Consider the following 13767-nt stretch of genomic DNA (forward strand, 5'->3'; position numbering starts at 1 on the left):
ACCAGCCCTGGTTAGAGCAATGAAGAAGTAATCTCCAGCCAACTTAGAGCAATGAAGAGCTAATCTACCAGCCCTGGTTAGGAGCAATGAAGAGCTAATCTACCAGCCCTGGTTAGAGCAATGAAGAGCTAATCTACCAGCCCTGGTTAGAGCAAGACATGGAATTTGAATGAAGAGCTAATCTCCCAGCCCTGGTTAGAGCAATGAAAAATCTTAACAGCCCTGAGTCCCAAATGCAATGAAGAGCTAATCATTTATCAGCCCTGGTTAATCTGCAAAATTGTAATTATCTACCAGCCCTGGTTAGAGCAATGAAGAGCTAATCTACCAGCCCTGGTTAGAGCAATGAAGAGCTAATCTACCAGCCCTGGTTAGAACAATGAAGAGCTAATCTACCAGCCCTGGTTAGAGCCATTTTGACTGAGAACTTGTTCTCAACTAGCCTACCTGGTTAAATAAAGGTGAAATAAAATTAAAATAAAATTGATAGTTTTTGCAGTGAGGATTCACCCCCTTTAGATAATGATGTTGTAATTTATCTGCAGAAAAACATTGTTCTGAGGTGAACAAGCAGTAGTAGCAGTTTGCAAATCATAGAGCCAGATGAATGGCTCTTTCACCGATGCAATTCGGTTCCCGAAGTTCAACAAAAAATCAGTTCAAAAAGAGCCGTTCGTTCGTGAACGACACATCACCACACTGTAGTTCTCCACCATTTCGTATCGTGAGCTGGAGGAGCGTTCGTCCAACTTCTCATCCAAGTACATGGCAGCGGTGCATCATCCATCCGCTGAAATCCCAAGGAACTGGGAGGATAGTTTACGATGCAACAAGCGTTTGGGGAGGACATTCATTGTAACGCAATGACTGTTTTTAAATTCTTGAGGGACTCTTGCTCCAGGGGAAATCTCAGCAGCGATGTCTCTGCTGTGCGTCAGAGGTGGGATCTTTTCCTTCTTCACTATGCTTATTATACTGTACATATCGGTCACATTAATGACATTGCACTCAGGAAAGTTGTCTGTAGGCTATTGGGGAGATGCGCATAGCCCGTTGAGTTGTCACGTTCCAGTCCAAACATGACCTGGGATGTGAGAAGGGAGCTATTCTATAACACATGTAGATGACATGTTGTCTTTATGTAGTGGGTCTTATATGCACCACAGGAGAAGCAGGAAATGAAGAGCGACACCACGGCTGTCTTCTAGACTTTTTTTTTTAATCCATTATTTTACCAGGTAAGTTTACTGAGAACACATTCTCATTTACAGCACCGACCTGGGGAATAGTTACAGGGGAGAGGAGGAGATGAATGAGCAAATTGTAAACTGGGGATTATTAGGTGACTGAGATGGTTTGAGGGCCAGCTTGGGAATTTAGCCAGGACACCGGGGTAACACCTTTACTCTTACGATCAGTGTCATGGGATCTTTAATGACCTCAGAGAGTCAGGACACCGGTTTAACATCCCAGGCAAAAGATAACACCCTACATAGGCCAGATGAAGGAGTGCCTCCTACTGGCCTTCCAACACCACTTCCAGCAGCATTTGGTCTCCCTTCCAGGGACTGACCAGGACCAACCCTGCTTAGCTTCAGAAGCAAGCCAGCGGTGGTATGCAGGGTGGTATGCTGCTGGCTTATGTTGATCTGCAATAGTATTGTGAAAAGACAGGACAGGAACACATCAGTCTCCAATGCACCATCTGACAAGTTGTTCTACACAGGAGCATGAAGAAAGATAAAACACATATCCTGTCTCACATCCCCAATACATTGCTAGGTGATTTCAGTGTTGACAGTACCAAAATACAACAACTCATGTACAAAAACACTGCAACACAAACAAGTTACAACGTGAAATCGCCTCTATCCCATTCAGACCGTAGAGGACAAAACTACATCTCCCATAATGCAACACTAGCACCAGTGGGCAGCTAACCGTCTGCATCACAGAAAGGCATGCTAGCTAGCAACAGCAGCACTTTTAGCACTCTGTAAACTATATTAATAACAATAAAACTCTGAAAGTTACATGTTTCAATAGTCTCACACTCCCTTATAACAATATCTGCAGCATTAACATTGGGATGTTTTATTTATTTCACGTTATGGACTTCTACAAAGGAGTAATCTGCAACACCTACCTTTCTCTCAGTGTTTTCTCAGACTGAGGAGAACGGGAGCTACGGGTTGTACCAGGGTGTTGACGCAGGCACCCAGATTAAATAAAATACATTTAATGAAACAAGACCTCAAGATGTCAACATCATTCAGCTACTGTAGTTCCGTACAATAGACACCAAAAGTAAATTTCCTGGCGATCATAGCGATCTGACTTCCCCCTGCTGTCTGAACTTGGAATATTCCTGTTCGCGGGCTTGGGCCACTGACCCCCAACCTGGTTGTTCTGTTCTGCCTTGTGTACTATTCTAATCATTTGAAGTTTGATGGAATGACCTTTTCAACTCTACTACATTTATATGTAGATTATATTTGGGTTTTATATTTCATATTTGATTGATGATTAGGCCTATAACTTTTGATTCCACTTTGGCTACCTTGCACCATATTGTCCTCTCTTGCTATATCTTAAACTTTATGCCCTTGTGCAGATCTTCTCTCTAAACAATAGTCATGATAGTTTGAATGAGTTGAGTAAACTACACTGTTGTTAGTGTAACAGATGTTAATCGTTCTCTCCTTGCGTTGTGTTTTGTTCAAATAAATCACTCCAGCCAGTGGTCCCAGTTGAGCATTATTATCTGTTGTTCAATAGGAAACAGCAGGTTAGTTGTGAAGGGCCTAATGGTGTTGATGGCTGTCAAAGGTCAAATCTGTAGCATGAAAACAACTGTGTTAGCAGTGGGCTTATGTGACCATTACATCGGTGCATGCTAGCTAACCCACTTATATACAGCAATCATATACCAAAGCACATCCCAGAAAGCCCCTCAATCCCTAACAAGTACCATATACACACACACATGTATAAATCAGTAACGTACAGCAAACTTGTACACATTGTAAATTAGGAAATAGTATCCAGAACGTGACCTACCCCTTGCATCACATTTTCATACTGGGGAGACCTGACGTTCACGATCTGCAAACGGGCCAATCACATCACGCCTTATTGTCGTCAGAGTTGAACGAACCAATAAGAACGCTTGAACATTAAATACACATTTCTTTAATGGCAAGTGGAAACATAACCAACCCTGTTCCATTCTCCCCTGCTGAATTACAGTTGCATACTATAAAGAAACAAAATGAGGTATGCAATACCTTGCAATACATATGTCACCAAACATTCCAGTGCAAAGACTATTCTCTAAAGAGAATTAGGGGAATTCAAAGACCCCATAGGAAAACATGCCTATTACATGTTCAGTACACTCAGTGACAATAAGAACCTCAGACAGAAAAACCTTGGCCTACTTGACCTCTGACCCATGACCTCCATGGGGTCTCTTGAAAGTAAAAAAAAAAATGGGCTACAGACTTGGATTCTAATCCTACACCCACACAGGTACTCTAATGAATTCTGTATGAAAAACCCTCTGTGTCTGCATAGTCTCCATGAGTCTTACTGGGTGTTTCCTAACCCGACCAGCCCCTGACCTGACAGGCCTAACAGAGTTGTCATTACGTTTAACCTGTTCACCTACAACCACCACTGGTGGGTCACTGTCCACAGTCGGTGGATAGTCAAGGTCAAGGGTTCTGTGACTGTTGCTGGACCTTGTGCTACCAGAGGCATCTTCAGAATGCCTTTCTTCTTCAGAGGGTTCGGACATTTCTTCTCCAAAGGTTAGCTCTGACATGCTTGTGCCACCAGTGGCACCCTCAGAATGTGGTGAGTTCTGAAGGATGTTCTGAGGGATGTTCTGTGGATGTCACTATTCTTCTCCGTAACAATATAGAGGTTGTTCTCCCAACGATCCGCCAGCTTCCTCTTTTCACGTTCACCTTTATTCGCCAGCTGCGCCCGATCACCGACCTCCACTGGAGCTCCTCTGATCTCCCTGTTGTAGAGGCCCGCATGCCTCTTCAGCTGTTTGGGTGCCGACACCTGTACCGTCTCCATGGCCTCCCTCAGGTCTCTCGTCAGGGACTTGATGTACTCGCAATCAATTTACTTTTCAAAGTTTTCCTCTTGGTCAGAGTGGATATGACGAGGTAAACCATACACACAGAAGATGTTGTTCCACAGCTGAAGGGACACCGCTTTAGCTGATTGGTTCGGACACAAGAAGGCATGGGCCATCTTAGTAAAATGATCAGTGACGACCAGAACATCCAAGGACTTGTTGTTGGAGTCTTCTGCAGATCAGAAGTCCACACACACCAACTCGAGGGGCTCAGTCGTGATGATGTTCTCCAGTGGAGCTCTGGCCTCTGGCTCGGGGGCCTTACTGAACACACACCACTTGCAGGTCTTGACATACTCTCTCACATCCGACTCCAGACCATGCCAGAAGAACCTCTGTCTGGTCAAGTACAACGTCCGCTGTTGCCCCTGATGACCGGCTTCATTGTGGACACCCTTCAAAACTGTCGCCCTCATTGAGGTGGGTACTACATACTGGTACGTCTTCTTCTTTGACAGAAAACGTTTGGTAACGCGATATAGTACACCCATTTTCAGAGTGAGCTTCTCCCAGGTCTTCAGAATCCGCAGAGCCTCGAGTGGTTCATGGCAACGTTCCCTCCTAGAAGGTCCATATCCTTCTCCTGATCCTTCTCAACTGAGGCCACAGACCCCTGAATCCCTTCTACCACATCCCTCTCAACACTCCCCACTTGCACCCCATCACTCGTACCAGGCATCTCCTCCACTACCTGGGAGACTAGCCCCACCTGAACCCCATCACTCGTACCAGGCATCTCCTCCACTACCTGGGAGATTAGCTCCACACGAACCCCCTCCTGTACCCCAGCACTCGTACTGGGCACCTCCTCACCAGTCTGAGGAAATGGCTGTTCAGATCCATCCTTACCTTCTACAACAATATTTTTCTGCTGCATAACATTCTCCTCTGGTACAAGTTGCAACTCCGTGCACTGTCGGAACTAGAAGCATCTAGAATTACATTTACCAAAAATATACACTCTTAGATTTCATTTGACACCCAATTACACATGCTCCTATGAACGTCATAATTGGTGCGTGATCAAAATCTAATTTTATTGGTCACAACACATGGTTAGTAGATGTTATTGCGAGTCTAGCGAAATGCTTGTGCTTCTAGTTCCGACAGTGCAGTAATATCTATTATCTATCTATTATCTAAAAAGTAATATCTAACAATTTCACAAATAACTAATAGACAATCCTTTTAAATGGAAATGCCCTACTGTACCTCTAGAGATACTATCCATCCCCAACTACTAATAAAGTGGTCGGGCTGGTTGCTAATGGCCTCTCCAGCTTCAGGCTGAATCCCACCCATGATGAGAGGAGGTTTACTGGACACACAGGGAGAAACTACAGTCTGAATCCCACCCATGATGAGAGGAGGTTTACTGGACACACAGGGAGAAACTACAGTCTGAATCACACCCATGATGACAGGAGGTTTACTGGACACACAGGGAGAAACTACAGTCTGAATCACACCCATGATGAGAAGAGGTTTACTGGACACACAGGGAGAAACTACAGTCTGAATCACACCCATGATGAGAGGAGGTTTACTGGACACACAGGGAGAAACTACAGTCTGAATCACACCCATGATGAGAGGAGGTTTACTGGACACACAGGGAGAAACTACAGTCTGAATCACACCCATGATGAGAGGAGGTTTACTGGACACACAGGGAGAAACTACAGTCTGATGACTGATGAGACTACCTTTAAGGCTTAAGGGTTTGGTTAGTTGTTACCCATGATGAGAGGAGGTTTACTGGACACACAGGGAGAAACTAAGGTAAGGGTTAATGTCAGGGTTAATGTTAATCACACCCATGATGTTAAGGCATAGGGTTAATGTTAGGGGTTAGGGTTAATGTTAGGGTTAAGGTTAGGGTTAAGGTTAGGGTCCGTTTTAGGTTTTGGCCAGACGGGCTGTCAATGGGATGTTGGTCAGAAAAGTCCATTTAGTCTTTCCCTTCTCAAACCTGTCCTCCCCCTAACCAGCTCATATCATGTATTCCACCACCAGCACACCTGATTCACTAATCAGAGGTTTGGATGATTAGTTGACCAGTGGTACAAAGTGGACTGGATCTAGGTGAACTATGTGGAGAGTCTTCCAGGGACAGTACAGTACAGACTGAGAAGCTAACAACAGTGTAGTTTACTCAACTCATTCAAACTATCATGAATATTGTTTAGAGAGAAGATCTGCACAAGGGCATAAAGTTTAAGATATAGCAAGAGAGGACAATATGGTGCAAGGTAGCCAAAGTGGAATCAAAAGTCATAGGCCTAATCATCAATCAAATATGAAATATATAACCCAAATATAATCTACATATAAAGACAACATGTCATCTACATGTGTTATAGAATAGCTCCCTTCTCACATCCCAGGTCATGTTTGGACTGGAACGTGACAACTCAACGGGCTATGCGCATCTCCCCAATAGCCTACAGACAACTTTCCTGAGTGCAATGTCATTAATGTGACCGATATGTACAGTATAGTAAGCATAGTGAAGAAGGAAAAGATCCCACCTCTGACGCACAGCAGAGACATCACTGCTGAGATTTCCCCTGGAGCAAGAGTCCATTAAGAATTTAAAAACAGTCATTGCGTTACAATGAATGTCCTCCCCAAACGCTTGTTGCATCGTGAACTATCCTCCCAGTCCCTTGGGAGTTCAGCGGATGGATGATGCGCCGCTGCCATTTACTTGGATGAGAAGTTGGACGAACGCTCCTCCAGCTCACGATACTAAATGGTGGAGAACTACAGTGTGGTGATGTGTCGTTCACGAACGAACGGCTCTTTTTGAACGGATATTTTTGTTGAACCTCGGGAACCGAATTGCATCGGTGAAAGAGCCATTCATCTGGCTCTATGATTTGCATACTGCTACAACTGCTTGTTGAGCTCAGAACAACGTTTTTCTGTAGATAAATTACAACATCATTATCTAAAGGGGGTGAATCCTCACTGCAGAAATAATAAATAGTGGGGAGAGAGTTGTGATTGTATGTTTGTTTGTACAGTTATGGCTGTAATGTTATTATTTTGTGTTCTCACTAAACACCCACATTTGTATTTGTGTGGGAAATGTTTGTAGGCTATGGTTGCTGTTTGTATTTCATTGAACTTTAGGCCCATACAAAGACAAATCACACAACATAGAATTCCAAATAACCTTAGGCAAAAATACACGAAATAAAAGTCAAGTGAAAATAGTTATAAATGTCTTTATCAATTATGAGTAGCTAAACATTATCGACCTTTGGACACTGGTGCGCAGGAGAACTCCTAGCTGTCAATCAAGCAGGCGCGGTGAACGGATTATGACGCAACAATACAGCTCCAGAACAGAGAAAGTTCATGCCAAAGTTATTATTCGGTTCCACACTAAAACTGAGGTTTGACACGTGTGATTTGAGGTGAGTCAAATATTTACAAAAGTTTACAATACATTAACCATCCGCTTCGTTATTTCTGTTGCTATCAATCACTCCATCTGTATCTACTCTTCTGTCTGTCGGACTATCTGAATTGTCTGTGTACTGTCTAGCCAGCATATGCCAGAAAGGTTCTTTCACATAGGCTCATATTCACAAAGTCTCATAGAAGGAGTGCTGATCAATAATCAGTTTGGTCTTTTAAATGAAACTGAATACGTTTTGATGGACAGGAGGAGACCTGATCCTAGATCAGCACTCCTACCCTGAAACACTTTGTGAACACAATCCAGGTGTACTGTGATTATGAAGTTGTGATGAGGTATTATTATATTAGTTGTGCTGATGCATGATGGGTTGTAGGCTAGAGCTTGAGGACTCAACTCTGAAGACTGTTTCTGAATTCACTGACCTGGTGAGTAAATGTTGTGTACAATGGCACCATCTAGTGACAGAAACATAGAAACACACATTGTTGCTGAACGAAAGCATCTCTTTATTTTCCAGAAATAAAACTTGTAGACCTTTCCTGCAGTCTCTGAGGAGATGGACAGCTCTTCTTCTTCTGGACGATCTCCGTCTCCTACTGGGACTGTCTTCTTACCCCCTCCTATCATATGGAACAGTCTGTAAGTCATTCAACACATAACCTAGCTCTGGTCCAGGGCATTATGTACGGCTTGCTGAAGGAAGGCTCAGTGTCTGCAAGCTGTACGTAACGCCCTGGACCAGAGTGACACATTACCCACCTCTGGCCATCATGGACAGTCAACTCATCACATTCACGTATTGTAAGTCACAGTTGTGTGATTTGTGTTATTAAAGACAGTTAAATTGAGCAGAAGTTGAATTATTATTTTAATATTGTAGTAAATTGTCTGAGTTCACTTCCTAAATAATGTGTTGACATTCCTTTGATCCCAGCTACAAGCAGGCAGAGATGGAGGTTCACTTCCCGAGAGAAGAGAAGAAGACCTATACAGAGAAGGAAGCCCACATGCTTGAGTTGATGGGGAAGGATCGAACGATCCGAAATCAGAAGAAGGAGATGGACAGACTTCAAGTGTGCCTCTGGGAGGAGGAAAAGAAGAAGAGGAATGGTGGAACGGAGAAGGACAAGATCATTGAACAATTACAGTCTGAGACAGACCATCTCCGAGCCCTTTTAAAAGATGAAAGGAGGAGAAGAAGAGTAGAAAGGGGTATAATGAAAGAGTGGAAGGCTGAGATCCTGAGACTGAGGGAGGCAGAGAGCCAGAGGGAGGCAGAGAGCCAGAGGAGGCAGAGAGCCAGAGAGAGGCAGAGGCCAGAGAGAGAGACAGAGAGAGAGCAGAGAGCCAGAGAGAGACAGAGAGCCAGAGAGAGGCAGAGAGACAGAGAGAAGCAGAGAGACAGAGAGAAGCAGAGAGACAGAGAGAAGCAGAGAGACAGAGGGAGGCAGAGAGAGAGAGGGAAGCAGAGAGACAGAGGGAGGCAGAGAGACAGAGGGAGGCAGAGAGACAGAGAGAAGCAGAGAGACAGAGAGAAGCAGAGAGAGCCACAGAAGCAATGGAGTACCAGAGAAAACTGCAGGAGATCCACAGACTCAAACAACTGCTGGATCTACTGATGGTGGACCTACAACTGGCCCACGTAAGACATGTCATTGTTATTATTAAAAGGCAGTGTATATTTACCCAGCTGAAAATGAATAGTGGCTGACAGCGGTATGCTAACCCAATGTTAACTTTTATTCCTTTCCTTAACCCTTACCTTAACCTCACTGAAACTATACCTAACCTTTACCTTAACCCAACCCTAGGTCCTGAACCTAACCTTCATTTATCTCAACCCCTATGCCTTTCTTCTGCCGGTTGAATATCCACTTCCTTATTAACGTCATTACTGTTGTTGTTGTTGATAACTGTATCTGTGCAGGTTGTAAATAGTTGCATTAGTGAAGCATCATTTGTAGGAGTCATTTCTACAAGCATAAACATCAGAGGCCACATTGTTGTAACATCACACAAATTGTAACAGGAATTTCTCAAACCCCTAACTGAATGGGCAAGAAGGTTGTGTGTTTGTATTTGTACACATTTTGGACATAATTGATTCCATAAAATGTCTCATAATTTTTTCAAACCATGTCAATACATTAATTGACAATGAATTGTCCAGATGAATTGATCAACATGACCCTGCTATTGATGTTGTCCAGTGTTTGATTCAATTACCTAGCTCTAGGTTGTATTTCTGTGTATCATTCTCTGCAAATCCTTTGAAAGTATGTCTTGGTAATAGATTATCACTAATTTTACCTTTTAAAATGAAGCAAGAGATTGAGAGATTGAGGCTATGGCAGAAAGTCATGGAGGATCAGCGACCAAGACTGGCCTGGAACCACAAACCTATTGAAACAGGAAGAGAGAGGGAAAGAGAGAGAGAAAGGGAGATGGAAAGTGAGAGAAAAGCAGAATTGGAAAGACAAGAAATGAAGAAGAAAGTGGAACAGGCAGAAGAAACGATAAAAGCGTTAGAACGAGAGATTGAGAGATTGAAAGAGATTGAGAAGGAAATCATATTGGAAAGAGAAAGAGACATGCGTATTGCAGAGAATGAGAAAGTCAAACTGGTTAACGAAAAGGTAAAAGAGTTAGAGAGAGAGGTTGAGAGACTGAAAGAAGATATGACAACAAAAGAGATTCAATACAAAATCAAATTTGAAAGAGCGAAAGAAGCGTTTAGAAGACAGAATGAGAGAGTGAAACAGGTTAACCAAAATGTACTAGTGTTAGACAGAGAGGTTGTGAGAATGAAAGAAGAGATTAGATTGAAAGACGAGACTGAACCAGAGAGAACATTTGATAGAGACAGAGAGAGAGAAAATGATTGGAGACGAAGTGAAGAGGAGATGAAAAATAGAGTGGAGAGAGAGATGGAGATGGGGACGGCCCTCATCAATGACAAAAAGACGTCTGAATTGGAGGAAGTCTTCAAGAAAATCAAGGAACAGCAGATAGAATTAGAAAATATGGAAACAGACAAATATAAATGGAAACAGAACCAAATGGACATGGAGGAGAAGATGGAGGGTGAGCACAACAAACAGAAAGAGGTAGAAAGAAAGAGAATGGAGAAAATACCAAAACAGAGACAAGAAGAAGATGAGAAGAAGAAGGAGATGGAGAGAGAAGAAGAAGAGGAGAGACGCAAACAGAAGCACATAGAGATGGAAGAGGAAGAAAGAGAGAGGGAGAAAGAGAGACAGAGAGAGATCAAAAGGAAGAGAATGGAGAAGAGACAGAAAATTATGGAAAGAGAAGAAGAGAGACAGAGAGAGATTGAAAGAGAGATTGAAGAACAAAGATGTAAACAGAAGCAAATAGAGATGGAAGAGGTAGAACGAGAAAGGGAGAAAGAGAGACAGAGAGAGATCAAAAGGAAGAGAATGGAGAAGAGACAGAAAATTATGGAAAGAGAAGAAGAGAGACAGAGAGAGATTGAAAGAGAGATTGAAGAACAAAGATGTAAACAGAAGCAAATAGAGATGGAAGAGGAAGAAGAAAAGGAGAGAAAGAGAGACAGAAAGAGAGAGAAAAAGGAAGAGAATGAGAGATTGAAAGAGACACGAAAAAAGATGTAAACAGAAGCAAATAGAGAAAGAGGAAGAAGAGAGACAGAAAGGGAGAGAAAGAGATTGAAAGAGAGATTGAAGAAGAAAGATGTAAACAGAAGCAAAAAGAGATGGAAGAGGAAGAAAGAGAGAGGGAGAAAGAGAGACAGAGAGAGATCGAAAGAGAGAATGATGAAGAAATATGTAAACAGAAGCAAAAAGAGATGAAAGAGGAAGTACAAGAGAAGGAGAAAGAGAGACAGAGAGAGATCAAAAGGAAAGAGAAAAAACATGGAGAAGAGACAGAAAAGAGATTGAAAGAAAGAGAAGAAATAGAAACAGAAAAATAGAGATTGAAAGAGAGAAAGAAGAAGACAGAAAGAGATTGAAAGAAGCAAAGAAGAAAGATGGAAGCAAATAGAGATGGAAGAGGAAGAAAGAGAAGAAGAGAGACAGAGAGCGATCGAAGAGAAAGAGAATGAGAGAGAGATGGGAGAGAAGAAAGAGACAACAACAAGAGGAGAGAAAGATAATGTTTGAGAGAGATCAAGAAGAAGAAAATATATGGAAACAGAAGCAAATTGACATGGAGAAGGAGGGAAGAGAGGGGGAGAACAAGAGACAGAGAGAGATAGAAGAGATAGAAGAGAACTATTTAAACACAACAACAAGAGGAGAGACAGAAACAAAAGGAGAAGGAGAAAGAAAGGGAGAAAGACAATGAGAATCAGAGAGAGATGGAATTAAAAGATCAGCAACAGAAAGAGATGGAGAAAGAAAAGATGATTATGAGAGAAAGGGAGGAAGCAGGAAGAAGAAAGGAGGGGCAGAAAAATATTTTGGGGAAATTGAGGGACAGAATGAACTGGAGATAGAACAGGAGAGAGAGATGGAAGAAAAGCAGGAAGTGATTAAGGAAGCAGAGGAAGAGTACAGGGAAAGAGAAGAGAGAGGAAAGGAAGTAAGCATGAAGAAACATGTAGTAGTTAATGTTAAAGCAAAAGCACGGGAAGTCTTCAATAGGCGTAAAGAGAGGAGGTTAGAAGTGTTGAAGGGGGAAAGAGAACACATAGAAAGAGGACAACAAATCAGGAGGGAGAAGGAGGAAAGACGGCTGGAGATGGAAAGAAAACAGGAGAGGGCAAGACAACAAGAGGAGCAGGATAGAAAACAAGAGATTGAAATTGCTAGACAGAAAGAAATGTTGAGACTAAGAGAGGAGGAGAGGCAGAGAGAGGAGGAGAGAGAGGAGCAGAGAAAGAAAGCCATTAAATGCCATTTATCTTTAATCAGAGAGAGAGAAAATATAATAGAGGCAAAAAAAAAAAGAAAGGAGATGGTGGAAGAGGAAAGAAGGGAGATCCTTGAGTACAAGAGGGGTGAGTTAGAGGAGGAGGAGAAGGAAGATGACAAGGAGGACATTCTCCCACCTGATAAAAGTATCAGAAGGAGAGCTGTGGGCTGGGTGAATAAAACATGGGAGAAGAGGAACCTCAGAAAGATAGAGAGAACGTATCAGAGAGAGGCTGAGGAGGGCCATAAGATCGTCCACATAGGTAAGACCTGTTTTCCCTCTACTTATGACATCATCCTCTTTAGTCTCCTCTACACACATAAGTTCCACACCAGTCATCATGTTGCATCATTGTTTCAATATAAAACTACTGTCCAAAGAATATGTTAGCTGACATGGCTCATTGAGTGACTGACTGACATAACAAGAAAAATACTGCTGATAACAACCACGTTTTTAAATGGTACCTTGTGTCATCTACTAGTCTAACTCTCAAGACTAAGTAAAGAACCAGAAAGAGTTCCTAAAAAACACACACAAAAACGTGTTTTGGGGGGATCCGGGGGCTACTAGTGGCCATGGGGCCCTAAGCGATCACATATGCCCTGGCACTATACAAAGAATAGGTGCCATTCTGGACTCATGTTCAACTTAGGGCCAGGACAATTCGGGATGGGAATTATTGCACTTTATTGACACATTCCATGCCTTGCTCAACTGAAAAGAGTAAAGAATCATTGAGATCCAATTGTGTTTTCTATTCTTCATTCCCTGTGTCCATTACATTTAAGTTGATACCAGATCCACTAAGTTGAATGTAAACTCTACTTCTTCTCCCTCCCAGCCATCCCTGGACACACAAGGCTAACATCCACCATGACCCGGGCAGAGAGAGAGAGGGAGAAGAGGAAGGAGCTGCTGAAGGCTGAGGAGAGAAGGAAGAAGATGGAGGATTTCAACAAGCAGTGGAGAGAGCGGTCCCTGCTTAAAAACACACTCATCAACAACTGAAGGAGGAGAGGGAGAGGATGAAGGAAAACTACCTGGATCAGATGAATCTGGAGGCTGATGCTCAAATCAACACCCGGTGTCTAACCACCCAACACAGCCACGATTACAACCACGGTCAGGAGTTGCCCTGGTGGGCCACAGGCCAACAAGTAAGCCAAGAGCCCACTGGATCTGCTGATGGCCACCAGGAAAGGCCAAGGAGGCAACAGGCATGGGCAGACAACCAGGAGGGGAGTTCAGAGAACCAGCAGGAGGGGCCAGAGAACCATCA

General features: G+C 43.0%; 2 long non-coding RNA genes across 3 annotated transcripts; one reads left to right on the forward strand and one right to left on the reverse strand.

Annotated features, from left to right (window-relative positions):
• Positions 1 to 6725: 6725 nt before the first annotated feature.
• On the forward strand, positions 6726 to 8869 carry LOC115123217 (uncharacterized). Of its 2 annotated transcripts, XR_003862576.2 has the most exons (4): positions 6726 to 7578; positions 7960 to 8011; positions 8104 to 8225; positions 8521 to 8869. It is a non-coding gene; the product is annotated as an uncharacterized LOC115123217 (long non-coding RNA). The 2 variants fall into 2 exon arrangements; XR_010461439.1 differs by lacking the exon at positions 7960 to 8011 and having other exon boundaries at positions 6732 to 7578.
• Positions 8069 to 13766, reverse strand: LOC135565262 (uncharacterized). The gene is made up of 2 exons (XR_010461438.1): positions 13529 to 13766; positions 8069 to 8206 (listed from the first exon to the last, which is right to left on the reverse strand). It is a non-coding gene; the product is annotated as an uncharacterized LOC135565262 (long non-coding RNA).
• Position 13767: the final 1 nt, after the last annotated feature.

Source organism: Oncorhynchus nerka, linkage group LG27, assembly GCF_034236695.1.
Source record: "Oncorhynchus nerka isolate Pitt River linkage group LG27, Oner_Uvic_2.0, whole genome shotgun sequence".
In the NCBI taxonomy this organism is placed as follows: domain Eukaryota; kingdom Metazoa; phylum Chordata; class Actinopteri; order Salmoniformes; family Salmonidae; genus Oncorhynchus; species Oncorhynchus nerka.